We start from the raw sequence: 15,501 nt of genomic DNA on the forward strand, positions 1-15,501 counted from the left end.
ATCACCTGTGTTGGCAGGCCATTTGCATCCCCTGCAATGCAGGTGTGAAGGGGCAGCAGTGTTTTATCTAGCTCCAAGGATGAGATGGAGTTAGTGCTCTGCCAAGAACTGTCCTCCAATTTCCTGAAAGTTTTCTCCCCCCATGAAAGGGGATTCTACTGTTCTGCCTCATTCTCAGGGTGTTTTACAATTTATTTTTGTGGTGTTTTTGAGCATAACTAATCACAGCTCCCAGGCTGCCTGCACTTCCTGATCTGAGAAAGCCCTGTGGGAGGAATTACCTCATGTTACCTTCCACTGGGCTTTAATATAAGGAAGGCTGAGCGCCGAAGAATTGATGCTTTCGAACTGTGGTGCTGGAGAAGACTCTTACGAGTCCCCTGGACTGCAAGGAGGTCAAATCAGTCAATCCTAAAGGAAATCAACCCTGAGTGCTCATTGGAAGGACAGATACTGAAGCTGAAGCTCCAATATTTTGGCCACCTAATGCGAAGAGAAAACTCCCTGGAAAAGACCCTGATGCTGGGAAAGACTGAAGGCAAAAGGAGAAGGGGACGACAGAGGATGAGATGGCTAGATAGCATCACTGATGCAATGAATATGAACTTGAGCACGCTCCAGGAGAGAGCTCAGGACAGGAAGGCCTGGCGTGCTATGGTCCATGGGGTCACGAAGAGTCGGACACGACTGAACGACTAAACAACAACAAAGGAAGCTACAGGCTGACAGATTGTACAATGAAAAACAGGAGACTTATGCTCACTCCTCAGCCACCTCCTAAGTAAGGTATGCCAAAGAACCCCAAGCCCTACCCATGAGAATTTCTCATGGATTTTGAAGAATTTCTCCAAAATTTATGCACCATTGAATTTCTTTTCAAAAGCAATTTCTCTTCTATCACACTGAATGAGAATGGTTGAAGAAATGTGGGAGAAATTTTTGGCGCAACACTAATAAAGTCATACCAGGGTGCAAATGGTTAGCAAAACAGGGGAACCATCCTGGAGGGAGGAAGAGACAGATGCAACAATGAAGGTTGCTTGTTAGAACAGCTGCTGCTGGTTACTTGTGAGAACACCTGGTTTAACCATCACAGGGAAAGCTGTGCTTCCATTTGTATACTGCTTTTGCTGTGAGGGACAAGCAATAGACCTCAAAACGAGTGCCAGAGGGAAAATTCTTAGTCTATGATGGCTTTGGCCATTGTCACAGGAGAAGAGACCCATGTAGGCCAGGCGGAGTTCACCCTGTTGTTGAAAATATCTGGGACTGGCCCTGCCTTGCTCCTCAGTTCTTCAAAATGGCTCATTTTGCTGCTGCTTTGACCACCTTGACCAGAGGGGTCTGCTGCCTGCTGCTTACCATCTAGGCCAGAGGATAGTTGATTCTGCTCTGGCTAATACCTGGGACTGAGGACAGTTCCCACCTCCTTCTGCAGCACCTTAAAAAGACTCATTCTGCTGTTGCTGTTACCATCTAAGCTGATCCATTTTGCTCTTGCTGGTAATTGAATTGTTACTTGTGATATTCTGATGTTATTTTGTTATGTATTTTTCTTATCATGAAACTGTTTTTAATGATCTTGTATAGATATTATGGATAGCTATATATTCTGTTGTTGCTGTTTTCTGCCATGCTTTTGTTGTGAACCTCTTTGAGCACAAGCGATGGGGAAAACTGGCCCACAGTCACTTTATTTGTATACCAAACTACACATTACATTCAATCTGGAGTGTGCAGCTGCCACTCTGCTTTTTACTTACTCACAAGTAGGCACATGGTGCCTCATCTGGATTGGTACCACTGTGGACATGGAGGGGAGGTTCACCCCCCCACACACACACACACGCCTGATGTTCCCTACCCCAAGGATTTTTTAAAAAATACTCTTATCTTCTCCTGAAGCCTCCATCCAGTTTTCAGAGATCTGCCATTCTCACTCCACTTCCAGCATCAGAGCCTACCCATTCAGCAGGGTCCCCCAAACTTCTGTGTAGCATTTTGGGGCAGCTAGGAGGGCTGTTTTGGGGAGGAGGGGACAGAAAATTCTGTTTCTGCTAGCTCCATTGCATGCACCTAAGTCTGGATCCAAACAAGTAACTATGGGGTTCTGCCCTTCCAACATCACACATTCCCTCTCCCCCATCCTCCCCTCATCTTCATATAGTGCTTATGTGAGAAGGTTAGAGTTTAAGCCTCTGTCTTGGGGAACGTCTCTAATGAATGGCTGATTGTTATGATAACTGAATACTCATGAAGGAGAAGAAACAGTCTGCATATGGTCACAGCCATTCATACCACTGCTGCTACTACGCATCTTCCAAATCTAAACCACAGGAAGGTTCTGGAGCTCTCCTCTGGAAAATCTGGCTCAAATTAAGCCTCATTTCCAGGAAAAGGGGTGAATAAAAAGAGGGAAAGGAACATTGAGAAGACTAAAGATGAGGAAGGAAAGAAATGGCTCAGGTCCTACAAGCAGTACATGTGTGAAGAGACAAGATCTATTTCCTACTCCTTTCAACAATCCAAGTGCCAGCCACCAGGACCAATTGTTTATTTATGAATGTATTAGAATAATCTATATCCCACCTTTCTGCTGAAAATATAGCACTTAAGGTTGCTATATTAGAAATAGCCAACAATGTAATCTCTAAATCACAATCATACATCACCTTTCATTCCTATCAATTTGAAATACAGCTAACGAGATGGCCCTGAAATATATTTTTGTTCCTGCTAATAAAGTAACAAGTGATGTGTCAACATATAATCATGTAGCTAACAGCTCACAGGGGGGAAACGTAAAAAAAAAAAAAAGTACTGGCACATTTTACAAGGTGTTCCAGGGTTTCAGGATAAGCCACTGATTTCCTTTAAAAGAACTCATAACATAAGGGATTTCTTAGTCAGGAGTGACTTTAATAGGGGGTGGGGGAGAACTCATGCAAAAATGTCTTACAAGGAATAACAGTGCCAATAGGTCCTCATCCCTATGGTCATTGTGCATTTTGTAAACATACTTTCAAAATGACCAGATGTGAGGATTCTTTGACTCAAACAAGCTATTCCTTGAAGCAGATCACTGTTGGTAATACCAGAAAGTGATATACGTAATTCAGTGAACGTGTAAAAAATTATATGTGGGCAAGACATCTCAAGCTCACAAAAAGAGAATTGGGGAGCACCTTCGTAATATCAGGAATAAAAGAATGGGCACCCCATTAGTCAGTCATTTTGTAGAACAAGAACACAATGCTATGGATGTGACATTCTGGGCAGTAGAAGTAATAAACAGAGAAAATGATACGATCTTAAGTAGAAAAGAAATAGAGTGGAGTTTGAAACTTAAATCCTTAGCTCCTCAAGACCTCAATGAGGAGATGCATTTTGCCTCCCTCTCATGTAATTGAGAACTTGCATTTGGAGACACTCCCCTTCTGTGCAGTATGACACCTGGATTGTCCTTGACATTTAATCTCAATTTTTGAGTAACATCTCTGTAGCAGACTGATAACTTCTATTGTATGGTATTTAATGTATTGCCTTCAACTATGATTTCACCCGCCTGCCTTCAAATGTATGAGACAGTCCTGAAAGAGTTTTCTGAAGGCTTTGGAAGAACTGTAAGTATACATGGACAATCTTTGCAATGTGTATGATTTTATAGTATTCATGCATTTTCATTTATATGATATATTAAATTAATCTATTGTCTCTTTATAGCCCCTGAAGAAGGCCATAAATAACATCACAGGGCAAAATGTGCTGGGCTTCTTAAAGTATAAAGCTATTTTTTTTTTCAGCACCTTGAGACTAATTCTCTCTTTCTGGATCTCTTTTGGATGCTTTCCAGCTTTCTCATACTTTCCTGCTAATAAAGTAACTAGAGATCTGTGAACACACCCCAGCTCGGGTATTCTGGGTGCCCGCTGAAGTGCTGCCCCCACTGCCCCCGAGACCTGAGCTTGCCCCCACCGCCTGAGCTCGGTGAGTTGCCTGGACTCACCATGATCCTGTCCAGTGAGCGCCCACCATTTTCCTGCCTTTGTTTTCTGTGTAAAAAGGGGAGTTTAAAATGCGCATATTTAACTATGCACATTTTGAGGGCTGGGAAAGCTTAATATGGACAATATTAGAGGCATTATACCTCTAACATTGTGCATATTACACTTTCCTGGCCCCGTACTGCACATATTTAAATATGCACATTTTTTAAACTCCCTTTTTATGCAGAAAACAAAGGCAGGAAAATGGCAGGCGCTCACCGGACAGGATTGCGGTGAGTCCTGGCGCTAGTGGGAGGCGAGCAAGGACAGTGGCTCTGTGCGCACAGTGTGGGGGTTGTGGGAGGGGGACCCCTAGACTCACTTGAGTGCCCATGACATCCCTAGTAACAAGTGATCAGGTGACATGTGGATTTTGTCAGCTGTTACCACAGGGAAGACCCAAGCATCTCCACGTCTAATGTTATGTTATCAGGAGTGGGAGTGAGTTATTAGGCACCAGTGATTACTGGACATTGGATCTGTACATTTATGTACAATACCACTTGGGGCAGAGCAAAGTATTACAACAAAGGATGCCCACCGACTCAAAAATCTGTTCAAAATCCTTAACTCTAAGCAAGGATAGAAATGGACACATACAAACCTGGGTATGTCCTAGGCTCTGACTATGGAGTTTCTTGTTCACATCATAGCTCTCTGACAGTACACAAAGAAATCTACACATAACTGGGTCTTACGTCACATGCTAAAGCTGTATGTATGGCCGAAGGCAACTTAAGATAAATAACTGATCCATTGTACACAGTGGGACTTACTTTTGAGTAATTATGCATAGGATTGTATCATCATGGTTAGGATTTGCCCTTTTTCCCCCTGGGAAATGTTGTTCTGACTAAGCTCCTAACTGAGGCCATCACAGGCAACCTTCCAAATTTCTCTTTCAGTTCCTCTTCATTGCTGCCATCTGGGCTTTCATTTCTCTAATTAACAGACAAGCTTCTGGCATATGTTCAAGGCAGTACATATAAACACTATAGGATGTCTCATTTTCCTAAAGGATTTATCCTGTCAGCAGTTCAAAGGATATGCTACAGTGTTCTTTGGTGTAAAGGAATAACTAGTACATACTGTCCTCACCGCCTTCAGAACCATTACAACTTGGCATTGTAGAACACTGGGGCCACAGCCTATTCTTGGCCAGTTACCAGGGTAATAGGAGGGAAAGTATGATGATGTCTAGAGAGGTCTAGGGACAGGAGAACCTGGGATGTATGTTTGAGCTTGCCGAAATTCTCCGAACTATAAAAATACATATGCATAAAATATAAAATATATGCATTTTTTGAACACAATCACAAGTTCAGGGATGTAGAAGCATTTTTCCAAAAAATGTGCTCCTGTTAGTGTTTGGGGTTGCCCAGGCCCATAGCCAGGCTAAAAGTTCAGGGGGAGCACTGAAAAAGTAGGGGGGACAGTTCACCTGGTTTGTAGGACTTTTAAATACAAAATTGTAAACTTTTTTTTTTAATTGTTCTTTAAAAAGATTAGGTGGAGCAGATAACATTTATCCCTCCACCCCCACCCCACAGCCCGGCTACAGACCTGGGGTTGCCAACAGGGCATGTTCAGATGATTTGTAGAACTGAAACAAAACTCTTGTAGATCCCTACCAGAGAAGGCCTGTTGTTGGCATTCAGGAGTGGTTAGAGGTAGCCTCCAGGAACATTCAGAACTGGGGAAAGGACAAACATTCCACACAGCAATTATTGCATCATTGTTGCCCATCTAGGGACCAAAAACACTATAGAGAGCTCAAGTACACTACAAAAAAACTACACAAGCCTGCTTTACATGCAAACACAAGCCAATGAAATGAAATCACTAGAGTGCAAATCTATGCATCTGATCCCCATTATACTGACATCTGATCCCCATTATGTATGTTCAGATGTTAAGATTGTATTTGTATTGCAACATTGCAACATCATTTTTAGGTTTCAGAGAGATAACTCCCCATTGAGATCAAATTTAACTGTGAGACTAGATCTTGCAACACTGCAGAAAAACCCCTAGCCCTACAGAAGTAACATATTCAGTCAGTGCATCTAATGCAGGGGCAAACTGTGATTTATTCCTGAGGAAACGTAAAAATCCCAATGTGTTTTGATCAAAAAAATAATAACAATCAAGAGCAATGTAACATATTACTAGGTATAATAAAGGATTAAGATGTAAAACAGTTGGAAAAATCAATACTACCCAATCTCAGATAGAAAGAAAGAAAGAAAGAAAGAAAGAATAATGAACAGCTACATGAATTACTTGGGTTATATCCAGTGTTAGTCCTACTTAGAGTAGACCCATTGGAATGGAAAGGACTTGTGTTGGTGGCAACTAACATAAGTACCTTTCATTTTAATGGGTCTGCTCTAAGTAGGATTAACATTGGATACAACCCCTTGAAACTATATTTGTGATGCAACATGGAACATACAATATTATTGCAAATATTAGACCAGGCATTATAGAAATTTTAAACATGACTCTGAGCATGTGTGTGTCATTGTGTGTGTGTTTTCACCTTGGTTCTTCTCCTCCTCCATTTCTATTCATATAGAATGTGTTTGGTGTCACATGTTAAAAGGAGGGTTCTGACTTGGAGGCCACTTTGGGGCTTCTGAGGTGGCCCGATTCAGCTCAGGCTGATTGGGGGGGGGGGCTGTCTTGCTTCAGCCTACAAAGCTGAAGCAGGATTCGGACATCCAAATCCCACTTCGGGGGTCCCCAACACGTCACACGGCCCCCAGTTCCTTACCTAGGTCCTTTAATCTTAGGCTTGCTCCATGGGGGGGTCTTCAGGGGGAGCCACCGGTGCCACTGCCACCAGCTCTGCCACTGGGGGAGCCACTGCCAACTCCAGGTCCTAGGCCCCCTGGATGCATGCCAGAAGCTGTCTTGTTGTTCTGGGGGATGGAGGGGGGAGCCATTTTTTAAATGGAGACTCCCTGTACTTCCAGAAATATAGGGAATCACCATTTTAAAAATGGCTCCCCCTCCTGGAACAACAAGATGGCAGCTGGCATGTGTCCACAGAACCCAGGTAAGGAGCTGTGGGCTGGGAGGCAGCAGTGGCAGCATGGTGGCTGGCCTTCTGGATTGCACCGAAGTGTACCTAAGTGCTTCAGAGTGACCAGCTTTGCTTCAGGCCACATTAGGCCCCCTCTACCTCACCTCTGAGGTGGCCTGAAACAGTCTGAATCACCCTGCTTTGACTTGGAGCTTGGGCTTAATACCAAAGCAGTGCACAGCCCTAGTTAAAAGGTTCACATCGCTATAATTTGAATTTTAAATGGTTTTTTTGAGTGTTACATCTTGCCATATTAACATTATTAAAGGACTTACAGATTTTGCATTGCTGCTAAAAAGGGACCATTTTTCCTCCCTGAGCTGTAAGTATGTTGAGACATTAATTCCCCTTTATACTGTTTACATATGGTAGATGATGGATGCAATTGTCTGTGAAAAAGCACCTCTAAGGGCACTTATCTCATTTCAGCTATAAGGACTATAGGTTCCAAGTAATATTTCAGAATGCTACAAAAAAGGCTGCCTAAAGTCCCAGAGGGCTGATCATATTCCAAGTGACCCAAAAGCAATTTTATATAACTAGCTTGCACAAATACCAAAATGACCATCTCACCAGGTTGCCTGGAAAAAGAACAATTTTCAACACTTTTTAAACCAAGGTTCATGCAATTGATCGAAAAGCCTTCTTCTGCTGCTTTTAAAACAGTGCCATCTAGATAATATTCCCCACTCCTTGACAAATATATTCCTACCAGTTAAGAATGTGTGTGTGTGTGTGTGTGTGTGTGTGTGTGATTTAGTTCATTTAAAGAAACCTCGGACAAGACATTTGCTAACCAGGAAGCTAGAAACTCTATGAGTTTAGTCTAGTCACTATAAATAGCTTGCAGCTACCTACCCACCTACACACATGGAGAGGGGAGGGTTCAGTCACATATAATTGTGGCACTTAGAGTTCTTGAAGTATGGGTTTCCAAAGTCATAATTATGCCTGTACTTTTGAAAACGTTGAAAACATGGGGAAAACATAACACTACCGTCCCTTTAGCAGATCTATAAAAGAAGAACTTAAATGGTTCTTTGATAAGACCAGCAAGCTCCTGGGAGGGGGTGGGGTGACACACACATCCCTAAACAATTTCAACAGTATTGGAAATGGAACATACTCAGCCTGCCCACATTGGTTTACCAATAGGCTAACTATAATACATAGCGCTAAGTGTGTTGTCCCAGCAATGCTAGGGATGTACGAAAGTCACTTACCTTTCGAAGGTTGACATTCGCGGTGGGGGGGAGGCACTCCGTCCCTCCCCCCGAAATTCTCTCCGGCCGGGGCTGCCTGCAGCCGGATATCTGGCTGCTGGGAAGCCTGCACAGGGACACAAATGGTGGCCACCGTAGCCACCGCCATTTGCATCCCTGTATTTCACTGTGATAGGCTACGTAAATATTTAAGGCAGCAGGAGATGACGGTATCCCAGCTGAACTGTTTAAAATCTTGCAAGATGATGCTGTCAAGGTGATGCATGCCATATGCCAGCAAATTTGGAAAACACAAGAATGGCCAACAGATTGGAAAAAATCAACTGATATCCCCATACCAAAAAAGGGAAGCACCAAAGAATGTTCAAACTATCAAACAGTGGCACTTATTTCACATGCCAGTGAGGTAATGCTCAAGATCTTGCAAGGTAGACTCCAGCAATTCATGGAATGAGAATTGCCAGATGTACAAGCTGGGTTTCGAAAAGGCAGAGGAACTAGAGACCAAATTGCCAATATCCACTGGATAATGGAGAAAGCAAGGGAGTTTCAGAAAAACATCTATTTCTGTTTTATTGACTATTCTAAAGCCTTTGACTGTGTGGATCATAACAAATTGTGGCAAGTTCTTGGTAGTATGGGGATACCAAGTCATCTTGTCTGCCTCCTGAGGAATCTGTATAATGACCAAGTAGCAATGGTAAGAACAGACCACGGAACAACGGACTGGTTTAAAATTGGGAAAGGAGTACAGCAGGGTTGTATACTGTCACCCTACCTATTCAACCTGTATGCAGAACAAATCATGCGACGTGCTGGGCTTGATGAAGCCAAGGCTGGAGTTAAAATCGCTTGAAGAAACATTAATCTCCAATATGCAGATGACACCACTTTGATGGCTGAAAGCAAGGAGGAGCTGAGGAACCTCATGACGAAGGTGAAAGAAGAAAGGGCAAAAGCTGGGTTGCAGTTCAACCTCAAAAAAACCAAGATTATGACAACCAGTTTGATAGATAACTGGCAAATAGAGGGAGAAAATGTGGAGGCAGTGACAGACTTTGTCTTTCTAGGCGCAAAGATTACTGCAGACACTGACTGCAGCCAGGAAATCAGAAGACGTTTACTTCTTGGGAGGACAGCAATGACAAATCTTGATAAAATATTAAGAGCAGAGACCTCACACTGACAACAAAGGTCCACATAGTTAAAGCAATGGTATTCCATGTAGTAACCTATGGCTGCGAGAGCTGGATCATAAAGAAGGCTGAGTGAAGGAAGATAGATGCTTTTGAATTGTGGTGCTGGAGGAAAATTCTGAGAGTGCCTTGGACTGCAAGAAGATCACACCAGTCCATACTCCAGGAAAGAAAGCCAGACTGCTCACTTGAGGGAAGGATCTTAAAGGCAAAACTGAAGTACTTTGGCCACATCATGAGAAGACAGGATACCCTGGAGAAGATGCTGATGCTAGGGAAAGTAGAAGGCAAAAAGAAGAGGGGCTGCCCAAGGGCAAGATGGATGGATGATATTCTGGAGGTGACGGACTCGACCTTGGGGGAGCTTGGGGTGGCGACGGCCGACAGGAAGCTCTGGCATGGGCTGGTCCATGAAGTCATGAAGTTGGAAGTGACTGACCAAATAAACAACAATAAACAACAGAGAGAGAAAAAAAAGGGGAACGCAAATGGCAGCGGCTATGGCGGCCGCCATTTGTGTTCCCTTTCTTTTTTTGCCGTGATAGGCTACGTAAAAACTTATGTAGCCTATTACGGCAAAAGACAGGGGAGCAAATGGAGTAGTGGCCACCATTTGTACCCCTGTCTTTTGCCATAATAGGCTACGTAAATATTTACATAGCCTATCATGGCAAAAACAAAAGGGAAGGCAAATGGCAGCCGCCGTAGCCGCCGCCATTTGCGTTCCCTTTTTTTTTTGCCATGATAGGCTACGTAAATACTTACGTAGCTTATCACGGCCTCCGCAGGGACGCAAATGGCATCCCTGCGTTAGCCGTGATAGGCTACGTAAGTATTTACGTAGCCTATCACAGCTGTAATGAAGAAGCAAATGGCAGCCTACATGGCAGCATAGCGTCTACACATGCCGCATAGCGTCTACACCATCTAGGCTGCCATGGCAGCCTACATGGCAGCATAGCGTCTACACTATTTGCGTTCCCATTATTTTTGCCGTCTTAGTCTACGTAAATGTTTATGTAGACTAAGACGTGCCAAAATAAGGAATGCAAATGGCGGCGGCCATGGCTGCCGCCATTTGCGTATGCGCGTTGTTGTTGTTGTTGTTGTTTAAGTCAGCCGTGATAGGCTACGTAAACATTTATGTAGCCTATCATGTTTTTTTAAAAAAAACTAGCTGTGATAGGCTACGTAAATCTTTACATAGCCTATCACATTTTTTTTTTTTTTAAACTGGAAATGGCGGCGGTGGCAGCCGGTTGGAAGACCGGCCGCTGCAGCTGCTGCCTCCGCCAGGAAGATCCACCCAAGGTAAGTCTCGTCTCAGGGGGGGTGGCGGGGTGGCAGGCCATTCTGCCACCGATTTCAGGGGGCCGAATGCACTGGCATTCAGCCTCCCCGAGATCCGTGGCAGAATTTTCATACATCCCTAGTGGAAAGGATAGGAATATATGGATTGTGTAAAATCCATTCTTTCTGTGTTTCACAGATTGCCAGGCACCTTTCATTCCATCATCCCCCTGTCGACAGAACTGGACCGTTGGTAAGTTTCCGAATTTGTGCAGATGAGAATTTTCACAAATTGGCACATGCAAAAATGCACAAATTACCCCAAACTGTGTGTTTTCATGCTATATCCTATGGGAGGGAATGCACATTTTTGGCCATTTTATAATTCGTGCATATTTCTACAATGAAATTTGTGCAGAATTCCCAAAGGTTAGAAAAATAGTTCGCAAGCCTATGGAATATGCCCGACAGTGCAAAAGCCAGTCCACTGTGGAATCCATGGGCTGGTTTCATAAAAATCCAAACTCATTTGGTTCCGTTGTGGATTTCTCCAATATTCCTTGGAGAGAACTCGGTGGGGTGGAAAAGAATCAGTGGAGGCAAAGGGTCTCACTGAATACTGCCCATATCACACACGCACACACACCACTTTTCTGTTCTTTATACACAAAGGAGCTAACACTGGTTAAAAACTCCATCATAAAACACAGACATCCAAAGCAAACAAACAACTCATAAAAATTCACAAGTAAGTTTATGGAGCATGACTAGGGATGGCGGAGAATTCCGCCACAGATTCCAGTGAGGCCGAATGCACTGGCATTTGGCCCCCTGGAATCCGTGGCAGGATGGTCTCCTGTCCCCACCTCTCACCCCACCAAATCCCCAGGGATGGCACTTACCTGCGGCAGCTTCGGTGGCAGCACAGCGGCGGCGGCGGCGGAAGGTGTGGTGGTGGCAGAATGTGCAGTTCGGGGGTGGAAGGTGCGGCACAGGGGTGGAAGGTGCGGCGGCGGCAGGTGCGGTGGCAGCAGCGGCGGTGGAATGTGCGGCGGCAGGTGCAGAAGGTGTGGTGGTGGCGGAAGGGGAGGCGGGGGGTGGCAGGGGTGGTGGGGTGGTGGGGGAGGTGGCAGGGGCGGCAGCGGGGGTGGCAGGGGCGGGGGCGGTGGGAGCAGAGGCGGTGGCAGCAGCGGGGGGAGCTGCAGCGGCTGGTCTCCTGGCCAGCCGTGGCTGGGCGCACCGTATGCAAATGGCAGCGGCTACGGTGGCCGCCATTTGCGTTTGCTATTTTTCACCGTTCTAGCCTACGTAAATATTTATGTAGGCTAGAATGGCTAAAAATAGCGAACGTAAAAATATTTACTACATAAATATTTACGTAGGCTAGAACGGCGAAAAATAGTGAACGCAAATGGTGGCCTCCATAGCCGCCGCCATTTGCATACGCGTTTTTTTTTTTAACTTTCCCGTGATAGGCTACATAAATATTTACGTAGCCTATCATGGTTAAGTACAGGGAGGCAAATGTAGGGATGGCGGAGAATTTCTCCACGAATCTCGGGGAGGCCGAATACTAACGCATTCGGCCCCCCAAAATTGGCAGTGAAATTCGCCGCCAAACCCCCCCCACCCCCCGGGATGGGACTTACCTCCCTCGAATGTCCCTCTCGGCGGCGGGTCCCGGCGGCGGTTCGGCGGCGGTTCGACGGGGGTGGCGGCCAGTCTTCCGACCGGCTGCCGCCGCCGCCATTACAAAGTGAATGTAAAAAAAAAAAACCACACGTGATAGGCTACATAACGATTTACGTAGCCTATCACGGCTAGATTTCCAAAGTCAGCCGTGATAGGCTACGTAAATCGTTACGTAGCCTATCATGGGTGACTTTGAAAAAAAAAAAGCGCGTACGCAAATGGTGGCACCCATGGGCACCGCCATTTGCGTTCCTTATTTAGGCCCGGGTAGTCTACGTAAAGATTTACGTAGACTACCGTGAAAATAAGGGCAACGCAAATAGCAAATGGCGTTGCCCTTATTTTCGCCGTAGTCTATGTAAATCTTTACGTAGACTACCCGGGCCCAAATAAGGAACGCAAATGGCGGCGGCGCCGCCATTTGCGTACGCGCTTTTTTTTTTCAAAGTCACCCGTGATAGGCTACGTAACAATTTACGTAGCCTATCATGGCTGACTTTGGAAATCTAGCCATGATAGGCTACGTAAATCGTTACGTAGCCTATCACGTGTGTGTGTGTGTTTTTACATTCACTTTTGTATTTTGTGGCCGGGTAGACAGGGTGCTTCTCCCCGGCCTGAATTTCCGCCGGACAAGGCGAGGTGCCTCCCCCCCGGCCTGAATTTCGGCCAGGCGAGGCAGGGCGCCTCCTCCCCAGCCTGAACTTCGGGGGGAGAACCGAAGCACCTCCCCCCCACCGCGAAGCAAGCTGTGGGACCAGGTAAGTGACTTTCGTACATCCCTATGCAAATGGCGGCGGCTATGGCTTCTGCCATTTGCATCCCTGCAGACTGCCCAGAGGCCAGATATCTGGCTGTGGGCGGCCGGAGCTGGCCAGAGGCTCCACGGCTTGGCCGCAGAGCAGAGCCGGCCAGGCAGGATTCCGGGGGGGAGGGACGGAGCGCCTCTCCCCCTTCAAGGATTCTGGGGGGAGAGATGGAGTGCGTCCTCTCCCCAGCGGAAACAGAATGGAACAGAACGTAAGTGTTCTCTCCATCCCTAAGCATGACTGCAATCCTGTGTCTAGTTACCTGGGAGTAAGCTCCCTTGAACTCAGTGGTACTTACTTCTGACTGCATACACTATACTTGTAAAACACACTGAACATCAAGTAGAGATCTTCAGCCAGCTGAAATTCAACCTTTAACTTTTAATGAGCAATGCAAACAATCGTGCAAAGAAGTATTACCATTTAACCTCTCACATGAAGTAGGAACTCCATCAAATAAAAATAAAGAAGCATCCAGCCTCTGCTCGATTATTCCTCATTCTCTGACTTCTTCACTAATCGATCAGAACCAATAGTGAAATGTGTTGGTACCATTTAATGCATTTCACAGTCTCGAAAGCCTCATTATCACCTTATTCACTTGGCAGAGCAAGGAGAGTCTGTCAATCACTCTGGCAGATGATGTCATCACTCTTTCTCCAAAAAACAGTCCTGGAGATGCACTTCCATGCATTCTCTCTCCATTCCAGCAATGGCCTGGCATTGGCCTGGCACTGAGAAAAGCTTATCCTTAAACCATAGCCAACCCTCAAATGTCATAAGTATTGGTTCTCCGCACACTTTTAGTGTCAGCATTCAGTCAGTTTATATCTGAATTTATGTTGTATGCAAAGTTGTTGTTTCTATAATCCCAACATGATTGGAAGTCCTTTTCTGATCTTGCATCATTCTCTGCTTGTCCAGAGTTTTGTTTAATTTAATGAACCATACCATAACCCCCCACCCTTTGTCTCTTTCTCCCCCGCCCCTTTCTGCAAGTTAAAAGGGGATGCTTAAGTCAATATTCTTTCCTCAAATTTAAAGTGCTTCTTGGGAAATCTGCCAAATATGCTCTTGGGGACATGCTTTCCTTAAAAAAGATGTTTTAAAAAATATGAAGGGGCAAGAGGATGGAACAAATTATTCACATCCTCCTTCCCTACAATAACCTTCATGTTGTATTAGCTTCCAACAATGTCCTGAGAGCAGGTCACAATATAGCTCACTGATTTGATAGCTTTACACTTAAAATATGTATGGTTACATTTAATGATTGCCATTATTTTGGTACCTCAAAGCTGAAAGGAACTAGTCATCCAGCCTTGCAAATTAAGGAATAAGAATGGCCTTGATGGGCCTGGATGAATGTTTCTTCAGCCTCCGGCAGTATTTAGATAGATACATCTTTTCACAAGGTATGGTGGTGACAGCCATTCAAGTACACCAAAATCCAATTGATTCAGTCCAACACATTTTGAATGCCCTTTAAGCCTATTCACCTGTTACACATGGCCACAGGCAGCCAGGCTAAGTCTAATGGTACTACACATTTAGTACAGGTGACTCCCCATTTCATAAGTTAAGCAGAACAGGGTGATGGCAGGGGCAGGAGGTCGTGGTTGCACCAATATATCCTCAAGCCCTTTGTAAAACTCAGCACAAAGTCCATCCCATCCTGGGGTCTTCTTCTTATTATTTTAAATTTTTAATTACACCTAGAACTTTTGTTCTTGTAAGTTCTATTAAGATAATGTACATGCTCTTCCGAGAAAAATTTAAATGTATGTGCGCTTAAAAGCCATATATAACCATAGAATTGGTTTTCTTGGAAGTATACAATTCAGAAAAATAATTTACAAAGGCATCTGATATCCTCTTATTCTCACCTTTAAATTAGAGCTGTGCACTGCTTCGGTGCGCTTCGGAGCTTCACCCCCCCAGCCCAGCCCCCCTGGCACCTCCAGGTTCTTACCTGAGCCACCGCCATGCCACCATCGCTGTTCTTGCCATCACCGCCATCTCTGCCACCATCGCTGACACTGCTGTCGTCCTCGCCATCACTGCCCTTGCCGCCGCATCCATCACTGCCTCCATCACTGCCGCCGTGTCCACCACCGCCGTTCTCACCTCTGGTGCTGCCACTGCCATCCTCACCAC

The 15,501-nt window shown here is 45.1% G+C and overlaps 1 pseudogene; it reads left to right on the plus strand.

Annotated features, from left to right (window-relative positions):
* The window catches only part of LOC146344253 (uncharacterized), an 86,242-nt pseudogene that overhangs the window by 13,530 nt on the left and 57,211 nt on the right, over nucleotides 1-15,501 (plus strand).

Source organism: Heloderma suspectum, chromosome 5 (assembly GCF_057233095.1).
Source record: "Heloderma suspectum isolate Gila_16-S chromosome 5, 16-S_ref, whole genome shotgun sequence".
NCBI classification, from domain to species: Eukaryota; Metazoa; Chordata; class Lepidosauria; order Squamata; family Helodermatidae; genus Heloderma; species Heloderma suspectum.